Source organism: Poecilia reticulata, chromosome 10 (genome assembly GCF_904066995.2).
Source record: "Poecilia reticulata chromosome 10, P_reticulata-male-v2, whole genome shotgun sequence".
Taxonomy (NCBI): Eukaryota; Metazoa; Chordata; class Actinopteri; order Cyprinodontiformes; family Poeciliidae; genus Poecilia; species Poecilia reticulata.
Window position 1 is genome coordinate 2,812,601 of NC_088839.1, and position 18,536 is coordinate 2,831,136.

Below are 18,536 nucleotides of genomic sequence, written 5' to 3' on the forward strand. Positions count from 1 at the left end.
CAGATTTGTGCTCAGAAAATGGCTAACCTTCACATGTACACAACATGTTAATAAAAAACATGTTTTTTTTTGTCTTTAAGGAATATAAAGGAACGTTTCATAATTGACCATTTTTAAGATCTAATTTTTAAATGACTTCAAATAATTTGTGTGCATATAGGTGTATTGCATAGAATGAAAAAGTCGTGGATAAAACATGCAGTGATCTAACAGAACAACACTGTGCTGTGGCTGTGCTGTGGCTGTGCTCAGTGAAAACCTGGAGGTTTGGCAGGTTCTCATGGTTTAATGGATGCAGTTCATCAAACCATATTTCAAACGCATTCAGCCCTACTGTACTCAATTGTTTTTGAGTATCAAATGTTAGAACATAAAATGTTTGTTTTCATGAATCTGTATTGTGAGTAAACAACAGTAATTGAGAAAAACAAAAGGAAATGTGACCTTAGGTTCATATATGTTAGCCTGTTTTCTCTCAGTTCCAGTACTAAAGTAGATCCCATCCTTACCTCCAGCCCTTTTTTCCCAGAGGCTAAAGCATAAAGTCTACTAATTTCAAATCTAAGTCAAAGAAAACTATTTTTATTACAAGCCATGGCATCATAATCTTACATCCCCCAAATTCATTACAGCCTTATTAACCCTTAAATATGAAACTTCTGTGTGTCACTATTTTAGCATTTAGTAAACAAATCATTTTGATAATTCTAACTGACCTAAAACAGGAAAATGGTCAATATGATATAACGTCATAGTGAGGGAAGAGGCATTGTGTCTTCTTATGCAGATTAAGTGAAATATTACCGAGGCATAATAGTAGTAGTAGAGGTAGTAATAATAATAATAATAATAATAATAATAATAATAATAAAACTTTGACTTAGAACAGTGAGTCTTGGTTGTGTTGGGAAACAGGACTTAGTTTCTTTTCTTCTTCCTTTCTTTAATGTTTCTTTTCTCTTTTGTTCTCTCCTTATTTCTTCCTTTCTTGTTGCATATGCAGTTTTGCCTGTTTGTTGTTTTAGAAACATTTTTGTCCTCCAGCGAGTCCTGATCCATTCAGCCGGCTATATTTAAAAGGTATAAAAATACTGGGAGTTTCCAAGTAATATTTTGGAATGGCAGAGTAGTTTGTTTGTTTGTTTGTTTGTTTAGCATAAATTGAAGTAAACACATCTACTGACATGAAAATGTAGGGAGACGTTTTGACTGAAAATGTTTTGGGATCAGAAGGATTACAAGCTAAAAGCAGAGAAAGTCAACATTATCTGCAGAGATCTGAAATGCTGCTGTTAGTCAAACGTTTGTTTAAAGCAGAAGGAAGTGAAACCTGGGAGCAGGTCAGATGTTACAGAAGGTCAGATGTGCTGACCTTCTGTAACAAACTCTCATTGCAACCAGAGCTGCTTCAACTAAATATCGGGAAGATTTAGAGTCTTAGTGCATGTTACTGTATTTAGTTAGAATCTTTTAGTTATTGTGTTTAATATGTCACCATCATCATAGAGAAAAAATGCAATAAGGTTAATTTTGTTATTAAATTCTAGTTATGAACAATCTGAATTGCCTCAATCCAAACTTTCATTCCATTATTTTTCTTTTTTCCCCATTTTTTCACTATTCCAAGAGCACATTCTATCATTTGAAGCAGAGATATTCCAGAGTGACCACAGATATTAGCAATCAAAATAAGTTTGAATAAAACTCCTAAAGGTAAGAGCTTTATTCATAAAATAAATGACCTTTTCCTTCTATGAATTAAAAAACCTGATAACTATAAAGTGTAATTTCAGTGAGTGTGATTAATCTCTCTGCCTTTCTCAACTCCCAGGCTGCCGTACAAGTGCTGCTGAAACCACAAAGCAACATGAGGTCAGAGCCTGCAGCCAAGTTCCCACCACCACAGACCCACTGTGTCACAGTGTGTGTGTGTGTGTGTGTGTGGGGGGGGGATGGGGGGGCTGTGGTGAGACAGACGGTTGCTGGAGAGAGCCTGACAGATGCCCTTTTCACCAGCAAGCGCAGGCTGTCTGCCACGGGTCAAAGTGTGGGTCAAAGGTCCCCATGCCGGCTGCATGTATGGGTGGGCCAGAAACCGTCGTCAAATATTAACAGAAGGAAGGCTCAACATGCTAATCAGCAGTCTGAGGTGAATCTTTAGATTAGTACAGGTTTATCCAAATATTTTGTTCTCAGCACTGGATCAATAATTTGACTATAACTACAGTAAAACCTGAAGAAGTCTTTAAAATGCTCTCAACAAAACCTTTAAAATCTGCTATGATGAAACACCACAATGCATATGAATCAAATTTAGTTAATATTATAAAATTAATGTTCTAAACTTTCATCTCCAGTTCAGTTTGGTCAGCTGGTGTGATGTCAGATGAATGTTAGAATAGATCTACACTTCAGTAAACCAAGCTTTTATAAACCTAGTTTGTTTTAGCCTCATGTCTGTCATTTACATGCATTTCAAAACTATTCATATCACTTAAACTTTTCAATTCTTTATACTACATTACATCCAATTATTTATATAGCACCAGTTCATCTTGAATCCCTTAATAAAAAAATCATTTTTGTTACATACATGTACATTCCAATTGATCTTTGTTATCAAACCAAATTTATTATGCTAATTATTTTAAAATGTTTGTATCTAAGAAACAGATTGCATCGAGTCATGTACTTGGAACATTCACTCCTGGACGATCATGTAGCGTCAATCACTTGCGTTATAGACTTTACAGCAGACCCTCATAATGACAATGCATATATTGATGGTGAAGAAGAACTTTCTCAAGAGATACCTCCACCAGAACCAAGCTCAGTACAGTCGGTCGGTCAGTCGGTCGTTCGTGACCATCTGCCATGACCAGCTGGGGGTTTGAGAAGACAGCAGAATGCAACAGAAGAACTGATGTAGGATTATTCTGCTTTTTTAATGTTCAACATCCTGCAACAGAGTCCAGCTCACGCCTCACTGACACAAGTGAAACCCTGGAGTGTCTGAGAGCATGAGGAAGGTCCAGGGAGATGGACTTTGATGTGAACCAATCAGTAAGAAGGCGGTAAAGATGTGTCTGCTATGAAACCAACCTAAGTGGGGTTCCAGAAACACAAACGTATAACATTCAGGTATGTTGAAGACATAAAATCTGAAGGGAAAAATGCTGTTAATACCAAAAGACTAATCTTCTTAAGGGACAAAAAATATTATACATTCTGTGTAATCTAATTATGACTTTTCCAGCTAATAAGAATCAAAAGTTCCGAAGAGATAAAGGAAATGAATGTGGGTCATTTTCGACCAATCTATGGCAGTATGGGCTGGTTACCAAACTATAAGTTTTAAACTGAATAAAAGGTAAGTAAATGTTTTGAATACAATGATATAAATAATATTTATAGGAACAGCTGGAATGTGAAAGACATTGCAAGGAAGTTCCTTGTCTGGGTCAGCGTTGACCCACTTATGCTTCTAAGGGTGGATCAAGCGACAGCATTACGGCAGCACTACCGTATTCAAAGATCTGCATGAAATATAACCGATTTGTACAAGAAGGGAGCGATGTTCCACCCTGAGGCCTCCTCCAACAGGAAACGGAGATGCTTCACATGTGTGTGTATGATGCGCCAGAATGAGTTGGGATGAAGTACTAGCAGAGCATGCCTGCACTCACATTCACAAAGACCTGGATGTTGGGAGGGGTAAATAATGCAAACTATTTTTAGAGGACTGCTCCAATTTCTGCTTCGCTCCTCTGAACCCAAACAGAGAGAGAGAGCTAATCAGTGCTACCTCCCCACAGCCACAGAGACACAGATCCTCAGCCTGCATGAAAATACCTGCAAAACTCTGGAGATTAGCAAGATGAGGCACAGATTACAGCCTCCATTTTAAAACTCAGGATTTTCACAGCTTTATGTGTTGATCTGTTCAGGAACTGCATTTTTATGATATACTGTATTTTTATATAAACTAACCATTCAAATCTAAAGCACAGTGATGTTTTGTAGAGATGAAATGTGTGGTGTTCCACACAGAAATAATTGAACCTCTAGATTTAAGCTTGTTAGACACTTTTGGTATGATTATGCTCCTATGTGTTGGAGGCTGTTTGGTTGTAAATCTGAAGATAAAGGAAATATAAGAAATTGCCATTGGTGGTGCTCTTGCTGTGCACAAGAGATGTGAGCTGGTCCTGAAAAAGAAGAAGAGGAGTTCCTGCACCCCATTTGAAAAATAAATGTTGTCATGTGCTTCCTCCAGTTATCTGCTTGAATATTATTTTATTTGACCTAGAGTATCATACAGAACAAAATGCACATTAGAAAGTCAGCAATCTTTACACTTCTTGCTCTTTCAGAGAGCAAGTCTTCCTGGCAGAGTAAAAAAGCTAACAGAGGATGTGTTTATGACGATGCTTTTATCAGCCATCACAGGAAAGAACACAGGCTATCACACCTGACTCTTAAACCGTGTGTTAACATGACTTGAAATGAAATGCACACAGAGGTGGCCACACACCTTTATAAATGTATAAATCCTAATTTGCGGAAACTAGAGTGCGGGCTGCAAAGTGGCGCAGTTGGTAGAGCTGTTGCCTTGCAGCAACACTCTGTGTTGCCACCTGTCCAGGGTGACCCCGCCTCTCGCCTGGAACGTTAACTGGAGAGGCACCAGCAACCCTCCTGACGCCACTAAGGAACAAGGGTGTGCAGAGAATGGAAGGATGGATAGAGCGCAGCTGCTGCGCCCTGCCACCAGTGGAGGAGAAAGTACTCAAAAAATGTACTTAACTACCACATTAACATTTTACTTAAGTAAAAGTAAAAACGTACTGGTTTTTAAAAATACTTAAGTGTTAAAAGTAAAAGTACTTGCTGAATGCATCACTAATATCATTAAGTGAACCGATCATATTTAATTTTAATACATTAGAAATGTGCCATTTTAATGAACAATGCCACAGATAAAGCATGTTTTTATTGTGTTTACTCTGAAACATAGTTTAGACTTAGATATGTGATTCTAGGCATCATAATTTCAGGGATGGAAACATCTGGTCTCCTGTCCTAACATAACATGAACTTCACTTTTTTTGCCATTAGTGGCCTTTATTTTGAAAGAAATCCAACAGAAAGGGGATGGAAAGAAGGTGGGTGGGAGAGGACAGGTAACCAAGGAGCCAGTAGCAGTGTTGTAGTCAAGACCACCTAACCCAAGACCAAGTCAAGACCAGCATCCCGTGCTACGTGACACAAAAAAAATAACTTTTACCTATCAAAATTGCTTTATCAAATTGATCTGAAAGATCAACATTCTATGGGAATGTGGATCCCATATCTAGTTCCCGTGCTGCACTAGATATTAAATACTTAGAGCTGAAATAAATTTAATCAGTAAAGATCCGTCCAGAAGAATCAGATCGTTCCTGAATATCATATCACTTTATTGCACTTTGGTCACAGCGTTGTCCCATATATGTGACACCTCAGTCAAAACCTCCACACAGTAATTCAGCACATGAGTGACAACTTTTTTTCATCGCAGATGCAACATGTGTCTCTGTACAGCTAGCTGTGCTAGCAACACGTCCATGGAGCTTAACTTTCTTTAAGCTTTCCTTCCAAGTGACACTAAAAGTTGGATGAAGTCCCACCGTCTGTGAAAGCGAAGCGCTGCTGATTTTACATGTCGCCATATCAATTTATGCAGCGCTATTATATTACTGACATTAGACAGACACGCCTCCCGCTCTCACTGCGCATGTCTGGAGCTCCGCGTGCCAGTAAAGGTGGAGCCGATGGGTGACAACAGACACTAAGTCACGTTATTGCTTGGATTTTACGGCGCCACGTTAAATCCCTGAACTTCACATTTTAACGGACAAAAAGCTCAACGCGACTTGGATGTAACGAGTAACGCGACACTTTTGTATAAATATAGTGAAGTAGAAAGTACAGATACATAAAACTATATTTTTTAGAATATTTGCTTTTCATTTAGCAAGAGCAAACAAACAATTATTAGAAATTAATTACAATGATTTCTAAAGCTTTTACAGGTTTTTCATTAATTTGTGGCATTTTGCTTTGGAGCTGCTTCTTGCTTTAATTTGTCCCTCTGGGCTGCAGATTACAGTCAGTCAGTTCTCTGTCTGGACGTAGTGTCGTTCCTCGTGATGTTTTGGCTTCGCTGGCTCATCTCGATGCTTCCTACCACGCTCCCCAACTGACCCTGACCCTGACCGCCTGCCTCTGTCCTCCCTCACATGCTCTTTATGTGTGTGTGTGTGCGTGTGCGTGGGTGTGTGTGTGTGCGTGTGTGTGTGTGTGTGTGTGCGTGCGTGTGTGTGTGTGTACTGAGGCGCCTAAACTAAACTCGTGTATGGTCAGAGGACAACTGGAAAATAAGCCATACACAACCACTGGAGCACACAGTGGTGCTCACATGTTTTACATTCTTCTCTGTCTGCTTGACTGAAAAACAAAGAAACCAAGACCAGAAAGAAGACGGCAAATATGGTTATGAACTGGTCTCCAAGGAAATTCATATAAATGTTTAGGTTCATTATTTATTTTCTGTATTTGAATTCAATACATCATGAATGTGCTACACAAGCATTTTCAGTTTTCTTCTTTGCTCGGTGTGATTTTAAAACAGACGCTGCTGTACGCAGAGGTCTCAGACCTGGAAAACTCAATAAGTCCTTAGTGCAGAACAATATCTATAAACATCTTTATTAAAAGTTTACTTTTCTAATATTAATCAACAACAATATGAAGCTGCATTTGTACATTTAAAAGAATTAAATTGTGATACAGCAGAGACAATATGTAATTTTCCTCTCATTTGTTTCTGTTTATGGATTTTACCTCCATCATCCTCTGGTTCATTTATGCTGTAAATGACTTTTGAGGAGTTGATCATTTGATTTTGCCAAAATGTTTCAAAAAGCTCATTGTAATAATTTCCAAAAGCCTTTGAAACAGAGATGACCAATAAATAGCATCATCAGACAATGTCCTCCATGAAGCTTACAGTCTGGACTTTAGTATTTCAGACAATTCCTGGTAAGTTTGAAGGACATTACAGGTCAACCAAATTCCAGGGGGAGGACCTGGAAATGGAATGATGATAAAAGAGTTGTGAGAACTGAGAAAACTCCATCTGCTGGTAATGATGACGAATACTGCCAGATGAAAACATGTCAGAAGAAAATAAACATTTCTATGTGATGGAACAAAAGATCATTAGAAAACTTCAACAAGAAAGTGTGTATGCAGGTTTGTATTTCATAGCCTGAAGTGTTGATTTACAGATTTATTGAGAGTCAGTAACCTGTTCTGATGAGTGCAATTAATAACATTCCTTTCATATTATTCTAAGTTTGGACACAGTCCAGTGCTTGAGCATCCAAGTGTTATGTCTGACCCGGCTACAAACTGCAATCCTTCAAGCAGAATGCGGGTGCTTGTGCATGTGTGTGTGTGTGTGTGTGGGGGGGGGGGTGTGCGCACACGTGGGTGTGCAGGCGTGTGTGTGAGCGAGTTCGAGATGTCTGGCTTTAATCCCCTTCAAACAGGAAATGTAACATGTGTTGTAGTAATGCTCTGCCTTATTTTCATGTCTTTCATGGTTTGGAGGAGGTAGAATGTGGGCCTGGTCTCTAAACATTTCTAACTGTAATCAGATGGTTCTGTGTGTGAGTAATCCTAGGAGCACTGGCCGGGTCAACTAAAGAATTTGGTTGGTGTAGCAAAGAGTAGACAATATTCCATAAATACAAACACATTTATATGACAGACCAGGAACTTCCTTGCGTTGTGTTGTGTTCATGTTGGACCTTTTAATGTGCTTCAGATGAAGGCCTTCATGGCCCCTCACAGGAGGAGAGATTGCTGCAAGTGTCGTGGAAAAAAATGACTTTATCAAGAGAGTGGTTGAGAAGCAGTAAGGAATCTGTGTAGTCTGTCATGTCTGCTCTGTTAACAGGTGACTCTGGCTGCCTTCATAGGTTCTGATCAGCAGATCTTGTAACAGCAGGTTGTCAGTGTTTCTGGGTGTTTCCCAAAAAAGAGAAGAGGTACTATAGGTGTGAAGATTTTATTGTAATGCACCAAGGAGCTCGTACAAATGGTCTTGCCATTATTTTGATATGAAAAGTGGGTTGTGTTTGATGCTAAAGGCTAAAGAGGACAGCTGTGATCTTGAAACGTTGTGGATAAGGAAGTAACTCTTAGATAGTCTTGAGCATCAAGGAGCTCTTCCCTGCTGTTGTAGGACACTGTATGTGACAGACTTGGTGACAGCTGATAGGTTTCCTGGTTGGTTGATAACTAGGATCAATGAATGAACTTGACTTAGATTCTGTCTGCATGACTGGACTGACCTGAGTCGACTCGTTATGATGTGATGCTCTATAAACAAACTCAACTGAGCGCCAGCATGCCTATGTGTCTGAAACTCTCCTCAGACTTAGGTTCATATTGACATGATGCATCATGCAGCTCTAATTTGCTGGCGACTGTGGGGGCAGTTGCAACTCATTCCAATATACAAAAGAAACCCCGTTTGAGCTGATTTGAACTCTGTGACATGCTTCATTGTCCTTCTGGAAGAATGATGCAGGATCTAACCGGGAAACATTTAGTTCAATCAGATTTTGTCCAGTTTGGGTGAGCTTGTTTGAATTGGAGCCTCGTCTGCAGACCTTGTTTGTAACAGAGTATTTAGCATGACTATTTTCTCTCCATCACTTCAAATCTGTCTGCCAGCCAAATGTCACTCTGTAAAACCTGAGAGACGGAACGTTGACCTAGCAGGGAGGTCAAGGAGCTGAACCCCCACTGCCACCATGGTCCAGGGGAACCCACCACGCATGGCCTGAATTCTGTATTCATCAGGAAAAACAGCATATATATTTATTCTTTTTAGATATGATACCTTTATATCATTTGTCTTATATAAAACAATTTTCATTTATTATTATTATTATTATTATTATCTGAGAAAAGCTACTTGTCTGGGATAAATCCCAGCTGAATCTCAGCCCTGCTGCTTCATGTAGCCTGGCCGTCTACTTTCATTTCTCTGGGCTTTGACATCAAGTGGCCAAAAAGTTCATTGAGTTGAATTCTCTTCAGTAAAACTCCTTTCTTCTGATGAGCTGATATATTCTCAGTATGACAATCATGATGATAATCCAAAACAAAACAATGAAGTTCATTGTTTTGCTCTCCCCTTTACCATTTTAGGCACATGGATACGTAGACGTCTCATTGAGCGCTGAGACCTGCGTTACGTCACCGCCATCTTGTATGTGGCAGTCGAGCGATCGGAGCTCCTTAAGTCATGAGCTGTGTGGACTTATTTCAACCGTTATACAAAACAAACTGGATTAATTGGCATTACCTTTCATAGGTAAGGATGAAAGAAAATATTAACGTGATTTTTATGATCAGACTTACTTTCCAGCCAGAACCTCACTTCTAAACAACCAAGAAATATTTCCTATGTAGCTAAATTGTCCCGAAGTAACCGCTGATTGTTAGCGTAGCAGCTAACGTTTTCATACTGTGTTTTCTAATGAGAGAGAAACTGGTGCTAGGGGAAGTGGATTAAAGACCAGGGTTGTTTTGAGGAGAGGTCAGTCAGGATCAGAGCTGGAGCTGCTGGTCTTCAGTCTGTTTCCAGCTCAGCTTCACCATGTCGGTATTTAGCTATAAAGATGCTACGAGTCAGAGCCCAACATGCTGAAAATGTCTTTTTCTGAAAGTGTCATGAGGCGGTGGTTTACGGTAAGTGAGAACGCAGGCAGGACCCAGGATGTAGCGAGAATAATAAGTATTTAATGAAATAAACTTAACAACCAGGAACAACGGGGAACAGCACGAGGAAAACTGGCAACACGGAGACAGGTGACATCAATAGACAAGGACCCCACGAAGAACACAGACAACAGGTGAGACTAAATACACACGGGGCAATCACGGGAACGAGACACACCTGGGAGACAATCAACGGGGAAAGACGCAGAGACAGGACTAACAGGGAACAGGATCACACAGAAACTCAAAAATAAACACATAGAAACACGGATCATGACAGTACCCCCTCCTCAAGGGGCGACTACCAGGCGCCCAACAGAAAAAGTCCAACGATCAAAAAACAACCCAACAGGGTGGGCGGAGGGGCGACGGCAGGAGGGCAAGAGTCCAGAAAACAAAAACTAGATCCAAAACGAAACTCCAACACCGCAAAACCCTCCGGGGGCCGACCACGGCACAGGAGGTAGACCTCTCGTGGGAGGTCCGGCGGGCGGCGACGCAGGAGGCGGAGCTTGAGCCGCGGTGGGCGGCGACGCAGGAGGCGGAGCTTGAGCCGCGGTGGGCGGCGACGCAGGAGGCGGAGCTTGAGCCGCGGTGGGCGGCGACGCAGGAGGCGGAGCTTGAGCCGCGGTGGGCGGCGACGCAGGAGGCGGAGCTTGAGCCGCGGTGGGCGGCGACGCAGGAGGCGGAGCTTGAGCCGCGGCGGGCGGCGACGCAGGAGGCGGAGCTTGAGCCGCGGCGGGCCGGTCGGAGCGCCGGCTGCTGCAGGCGCTGGAGACTGGGGTTCAGGCGGAGCAGAGGCCGTGGGCTCGGGCGGAGCAGAGGCCGGGGAACCGGCAGGACGGCCGGCTGGAGTCTCGGGAGGAGCACCGGGGAGCTGCGCACCGGCAGCGGACTCGGGGAGCTCTGAACGAGCGCCGGCTGCTGCGGGCGCTGGGAGCTCGGGCGGAGGGACACTAGGGGACTCTGGGGGGACACTAGGGGACTCTGGAGGGACACGCACACCGGCAGCGGGAAACTCGGGCGGCTGCTCGCCGGCAGCGGGAAACTCGGGCGGCTGCTCGCCGGCAGCGGGAAACTCGGGCGGCTGCACGCCGGCAGCGGACACGGGAAACTCTGGTGGTCGAGGGCGGCGGCGACGTCGATGCCCCGGGGCCGGGACCTCCGGCGGCCCAGAGCGATGGTGACGCCAGCGCCCAGGACCTCCGGCGGCTCAGAGCGCTGGTGACGTCGTGGTCCGACACCTGGTGGGCAGATCGCCATACGAGTCCCCCACCAGGGATTCATTCGGTCGTCTCGGTGCCCCGGGACCGGGACCTCCGGCGGCCCAGAGCGATGGTGACGCCAGCCAGCGGCAGGCTCGGACGGCTGACCGGCAGGACAGCCGACTGAAGGCTCTGACGGAGCAGGCCATGCCACCAGCCGTGCCGCCTGACGACCAGGAGTCAGTCTAGCCCCCTGAAACCCCATCACCACGGGGACTGTGGCGACTGGAGACGGGCAGATCGTGGCGGCTGAAGATGGGCAGACAGTGGGGGTTGGAGTGTGCCGGGTGGAACGGAACGGTGGCGGAGCTGGAACAATTGAGGTGAGTCTTTTCTTTTCAAGGAATTCCTCGTGGAGCTCCCCCACCAGGTCCAGCATGAACGGATCCTCCGAAAACATGCCGAACAAGCAACAGAAATCCTCCTCGAACTCAATGTTATAGATGTCCTTTGATTTTAGGAATGGGTATGGGGCTGTGGGGGTGGTAAATGGGTCCATGTTGGAAGGTAGCGTTCCTCACCGTTAGTGTTCGGGTCCTTCTGTCATGAGGCGGTGGTTTACGGTGAGTGAGAACGCAGGCAGGACCCAGGATGTAGCGAGAATAATAAGTATTTAATGAAATAAACTGAACAACGGGGAACAGCACGAGGAAAACTGGCAACACGGAGACAGGTGACATCAATAGACAAGGACCCCACGAAGAACACAGACAACAGGTGAGACTAAATACACACGGGGCAATCACGGGAACGAGACACACCTGGGAGACAATCAACGGGGAAAGACGCAGAGACAGGACTAACAGGGAACAGGATCACACAGAAACTCAAAAATAAACACATAGAAACACGGATCATGACAGAAAGTGAAGGAAACATACATGTATTTTCTATTACACTTTTGGATAATTTCTCTTTTATTCTTGGCTTTAACCTGTGAACCAGGACGTCTCAGAAGTCATTGAGTTCTCCCAGTGTGACCAGCAGACTGAAGCCCTGCCTGTGACCAGTGTTCCCAGTGTAATAAATAAATGTGTTTTATTCTTTCACTTTTTGTGTATTTTTAAATATCTCAATCTGAAGTATTATTGTATTAATACACACACAGCTTATGTAATGAAATGAAAATAATTTACTCTGTTAGAATTATTTTCACTCTGAAAGTTGACATACTGTATAATAATTGTTTATTTCTGGAAAAAAGTAAGAAAAATTTGTAGTTTAATGTTTGACAATGACTGATTTATCAAAATCAAAAGTCCATCCATCCATTTTCTAGACACCCTTGTCCCTTATTGGGGTCGGGAGGGTTGCTGGTGCCTATCTCCAGCTAACATTCTGGGCGAGAGGCGGGGTCACCCTGGACAGGTCACCAGTCTGTCACAGGGCAACACAGAGACACACAGCCATGCACACACACATTCACACCTAGGGACAATTTGGAGAGGCCAATTAACCTGACAGTCATGTTCTTGGACTGTGGGAGGAAACCGGAGTACCTGGAGAAAACCCACCATGCACAGGGAGAACATGGAGACTCCATGCAGAAAGACCGGGGCCGGGAATCGAACCCAGAACCTTCTTGCTGCAAGGCAACAGCTCTACCAACTGCGCCACTGTGCAACCAAAATCAAAAGTCATTTATCAGTAATATATATATAAAAAATAAATACAAGAAAATTAATTTTTTGTCTTGAAACGTTAAATGTACATCAAATTATTGAATCATGTAAATATGTTCTTTAATAAAACACTGTAAAAGTGTCTGTTCATCAATGTCAATATAAAAAGGATCAGAATCATTTCTATCAAATAAAACATTGTGCTCTTTATTCAGAAATGCCCCAAAACAATTAAATAATCACATCAAAAGTTAGAAACTGTCTTTAGTCATTTCTTTGATTACCAAATATATTAGTGTGGGTGAGAAAATGTGTCAATGACAGGTATTTACTTAGAATACTTTGTAGAACGGCACTTTATGAAGTTTGGTCCATTCCCTTGTATTAGCTTACTGGCACAAAGGCCACATTCGATATGGACGATGCTGTGAGGTATCTCAGCAACGGGCCGACCTGCTCCATGAGGCGTCTATGTATTCCTGTCTATGTTTTTAGGAATCATTTTTAGCCATTTTTCAAACTATTCAGATGCAGCTGAATAAATTGTTAAAATGTGAGCATCAATGATTTATCTCTCTTGGCATTTGTGATTGTGTATTTACGACACTGATTTCTTCCTTCTCGCACTGTGCTGCACCTGTGGATCGGATTTATTGTGAGCAAACTCCCACATATCTCCACGTGTGACATCCACATTAACAGGGAGAGGAACGGCTGCCTGTCTGATAGATAATAGTTTATTTAAATACATGAAGTTTAGACTGTGTAAAATTTGATTTGGGAAGCAGAAAGAAGAAAAATTCTCCTTCACCCCTTGTCTCATTGTTTATGCAAAGTCAGCTGTGGAATAATCTTTTCACTCCGATAACAGAGATGAGATCGCTGCTGCGGATCTGCAGTTTTCTGCCAACATCTGCACTAACTGAGGGTGGTGCACACATACTGGTCCAAAGGCATGTACAGTAATACACACACACACACAAGCACACGCACAGACGCACACACACAGTCTCTATAATCTGATTGTTCCAGAAAAGTGAATGTAAAATTGCAATCAGTGTAGCACAATTATTAGCCTCCTGCAATTCAATCTGCACGTTTCTATGTAATTTATGCACTCAAGTCAGTGGCTAACGTGCTAACATCACGTGAAGTGAAGGTTAGCTGGAAATTAATCAGCATTTCTCTACCATTTGCTCAATTTTCTGCTTGTTCCATGCTTGTGTCAACAAACTGAAATGAGGTGGTCATTGTATTTACAAAAAACATGTTTTAACAAAATAATTGTATCTTTCAAAGGCAAACGTGATAAAATCATGTCAGATAAACATAAAATTTAACAACCTAGCATTAATAAAATTAATTCAAGTTGAGACAACGTGATTCAATTTAGTCAGAGTGATCTCCCGCCGAAGAGGGTCTAGCGAGACCAGGAGATCGCGCGAGATGCTAGCGAGATTACATTGAGCTACAGATGTTGGTGCAAATCTAGGAACGTGCACTCTAAAAGGCAATACCTGTTCTTAAATTATGTTTGTATGCGTCGTGTTGATGCATTTAGACGTACTTCACCCCGAGGTAATTTTCCGCCGCAACACGGAAACTTCCCCATTCATTCAGAGCGTTATAGTTCCACACGACATCTTAGGATTTGTTGCTACGCGTTTCTGCAGTGTGAAGGAAAGAGGAGACCAGCTGCACAGACAGGCTGCGAAATGAGAAGCTGGTGATCGGTTTGTGTGATCGGCAACAAGAGACCGTGATCGGTGATAACCGATCATACATTTTTTCACGGAAATTGGCAGATTATGATCGGTGGCCGATCAATCCACCTCTAAATTTAACACTAAGCTAGTTAACAAGGATAGACTACTAGTCTGGTTATCCATCTTCCGAGCTGGGAAGTAGTGGTTACATTTGCTTGAGTAACATTTTTGACTGCTATGGTCCGAGCTTTGTTTGTTTTGTTTTTCTTTTTCGTTTTTTTTGGTGTGCCTGCTGCTTCCCTCCCCTTCCACCAGGTGCCGCCGGTTGGCTAGGTCCCTGGAGATAAGCGGTCACTGACCCGTCTACTTGGAGAAGGCTGCTATGGAGCATTTAAGAAGCAGCTGGCCGACACTTCAGTGCCTGAGTGTTTGCTTCCTATGGTAAACGTTTCTCTTAGAAGGCCCTCTGAGTATCATCACTGTTGTAACCACTCATTGTGTTCTCCTCGTTCAGGTGATTCCTGTCGTTTTACTGAGAACCCCAGTGACACTATTGCTTCCTGGATTTTCCTGTGTGTCGTCACACTCCAAGCACTCATCCCTCTCAGTCCTACCCCAGAGGATTCCCTTCGAGACGCCACAGGTCTTACCTGTAGGTTGCTAGAAGCTCTGGGATCAAGGTTCCTCCTGGACCCCGTCGGCCAACAGTTCCTCCGTCTCTCTGCGGCAAGTACTTACCTGATCCTCCCTCCAACGTTCCCTGCCTCATCAGCCTTCCGGCACCGGGACCTCCTCATCCTTGACGACAAGTTTAGGCTCTCTGCCTCACCGTCCAGAACGTAAGACGTCTCCCCTTCAGCCTGCATTGAAAATCCCCATGAACCTTGAACCCACCACTAACCACTTTCCCTCTCGTTGACAGTTTGAAGACCTGGTCCCCTTCCCAGAATCCTGATCACCCCTTTTCCTCACTACTTTGAGTTTTCATTAAACTTTATCATTGTTCTAATCCTTCTCCTGATTGTGTTCTTGCATGTCAGTACGAAGTCTAGAACCGAACATGACATTGGGGGGCACTGTTTTTACTTTTATTAATAGTAGCAATAATCAATAATAGCACCTAATAACCTCATAGGTAATGATACTTATACTTGAGTAGATTGACTTTGCATAAAGAAATAGACTTCATTGATTGGAAACATTAGATTCTTAGACTTCTGCAACATATGAGCCAGGGGCGGAGCCAGGTGGGACTGTGGGGGGGGGGGTGGGGGGGGGTGATTTAGTTTCTTCAGAATATGCTTGTGCTTACTTTTATTGTTTTTCCTACTTGTAGACCAAAGATGTTGCCATGAGGCCTGCTACCCTGGGATGTCTCTCAGTTTTCCTCGACAACGATGGAGGAGAGTTCTACAAAGCCTCTTGTATGTATTATAATTCTGTTTGTCAAAGGTTGTGCACAAGAAAATCAAAACTTTCACCTCATTCTTTTTTAAATTTGTACTTTTCTTATTATCCACAGGATTCAGATGCCATGGCAAACTTCATCCAGGTTCCTGTGGGGTTATTGACTGTTATGTTATGCTAAGTATATCATTTTGTTAAAATAAAACGCTGAATCTTGTAAATGTAATATCTGTGCCTGTCTTAGGATGAACTATTTTGAAGTTTCGTGTTACTAATTAAACACTGACATAAAATGTTTTGTTTAAACTATTAATTGAAACTAGCTTAAATGGATGTTCAAATGTGTTGCCATCTGGCAAGAGTTTATACTTTTTGTAGTAAAGTGCCTGCACATGGTAAAGAGAATGGATAACAATTTTGAAAATACAGTTCTGTTGTACCCTTTCTTATTGTTGAGTGTTCTTTCTCCCCGTCACCCAGTGTGGTCTTAAAACACTTAATTTAGTAGCACTTAAAGATATGTCTTTGAATTAACGTAATTCAATCATGGAAAGAATTTCCACACGATTAAATAGCTTTCTTTCTGCATGAAGCATGTTTGTTGAGCTAACTTAATTTTCCTGGGTTGGATCAACTTAATTAAGTAGTGTGAAGGTATCACTGTAAAATAAGTTGGTTTCAACTAAATTTGCATTCATCTTAGTCAAGTAAAGTCAATTATTTGGTCCAAAACATTGCAAATTAGTTGGTCTGCCTCTGTTAAATTACATTGGGTCCAACTAAAGTAAATGAGTTGAATCAACCTCAAAAGTTAAGTTGAACCAACATATTTTCTTTAAATTGGAGTTACATAATTACATAGTGCTGAAACAAAGCAAAGTAATCAGGTGGAAATCCTTTCCATGATTTTTTAATGTTAATCCAAAGAGTTATTTTTTTCAGTGTGCCTGTTGATAAACATGCTGGCTACAAATAATTACAATTGGCTTTCCATAATCATCCATCCAAAAGTTATTGTCTCAGAAAATTAGAATATCACATTGCATCCATCAAAAATGAGTGCTGTAGTTACATATCTCAAACTTCTGAAACGTTTGTACATTTCTATGCAGCCAATACTTGGTTTGGCTCCTGCTGCATGAATTACTGCATCGATGCTCCGTTTCATGGAGGTGACCAGCCTGTGGTTTTGCGTAGGTGTAATGGAAGTCCAGATTGCTTTGACAGCAACCTTCAGGTCATCTGCCTTGTGGGGTCTGGTGTCTCATCTTCCCAGAGGATTTCTAGGGGGTTAAAGGTCAGGGGAGTTTGCTGGCCAATCAGAAACAGGAACACCATGGTTACTGAAGCAGCTTTTGGAACCTCTGGCAGTGTGCGCTGGTACCAAGTCCTGCTGGAAAATCAAAGCAGCATCTCCATCCAGCTGGTCAGCAGAGGAAGTGTGAAGTGTCTAGAATGTGCTGCTAGAAGCTGCATTGACTGTGGACTTCAGAAAACCCAGTGGACCAGAACCAGCAGATGACATGGTGACCTAAACATCACTGATGGGAAACTTCACACTGGACTTCCTGTTCCTCTCCACTCTTCCTCCTGATCCTGGAAACTTGATTTAAAGAATTTATTTTCATCTGATCGCAGAACTCTGGACCAACAATCCGGTTCCTTTCCTCCTCAGCTGGTAAAACAGGCATGCAGACTGTAGGTAAACTACGCTCCATAATGAAGGTAGTTGGTATGGATGGTGATGGTGTAAACACTGTAATAACACCATCTATTCTGCAGGCTGGTTGTCTTCATTCTCCTATTCTGGGTCAGACTCAGATTCCAACATGAAAGGTTGGATAGACAAATCTTCAGTTGTTGACATCTTTAATAGAGTTAGAAATGAAAAGATTTTCTGCTGGTAGATAATCATATTGCTTCTATTAAACTTCAAAAATGACTGAACAGGGTGGAGTGGAGCGCTTTGTGACCTGGAGGGGGCGAGGCGTGAAATGCATCGTTCACATTTAAAAAGACGGCAGCAAAACAAGTTGCTCTAAATGCCTCAAAACATTTCAAAACACCTCAAGACAGGGTAAAGGAGGAGTCTGTGGAGATAATAACCAGGAATTCAGTTATAGACCATAAATAAGTGATTTACGTGTGAAAAAAAAGGATTTAAAAGCATGATAGTTCCACTTTAAATCCGACAGCACTAAGAGAGTTAATAAACAATGGAATTACTTTCAGTTGCTTTTCCAAAATATCATGTCTTTATTTCATACAAAAGTCTTTAATTGAGCACTAAAAACCTGCGCTGGTTACACATTTTTAAATTCTGTCCAAGTCTAACCAAAGTATGACTATAGACTCCATATCCACATTGGATTAGGACTGCACATTACTGTTTCTTTAGGCTCAGTGACTGTTTGACCAGCCAAGTCTAATAGGACATGAAGCACAGCCCTGAATGCTTCACTGCACAGCCAATATTTTGGTCAAATTATTCCATTACTCCTTCATCTGAGCAGTGAGCCAAAGAAAGCAGGCTGTTCTACTATGTGTGTGTGCGTGTGCGTGTGTGTGTGTGTGTGTGTGTGTGTGTGTGTGTGTGTGTGTGTGTGCGTGTGTGTACGTACATCTGAACGGGAACACAGGAACCTGAAAGAGGACCTAATTGAAACCAGCTGTTCCACTGAGACAGAGCTGGAATG

General features: G+C 42.4%; 1 long non-coding RNA gene across 1 annotated transcript; it reads left to right on the plus strand.

The window, feature by feature from the left end:
- The first annotated feature begins 11,046 nt into the window (after positions 1-11,046).
- LOC103471081 (uncharacterized) lies at positions 11,047-16,319 on the plus strand. Its single transcript, XR_534581.3, has 4 exons — positions 11,047-14,874; positions 14,948-15,272; positions 15,770-15,857; positions 15,956-16,319. It is a non-coding gene; the product is annotated as an uncharacterized LOC103471081 (long non-coding RNA).
- The last annotated feature ends 2,217 nt before the right edge of the window (positions 16,320-18,536 follow it).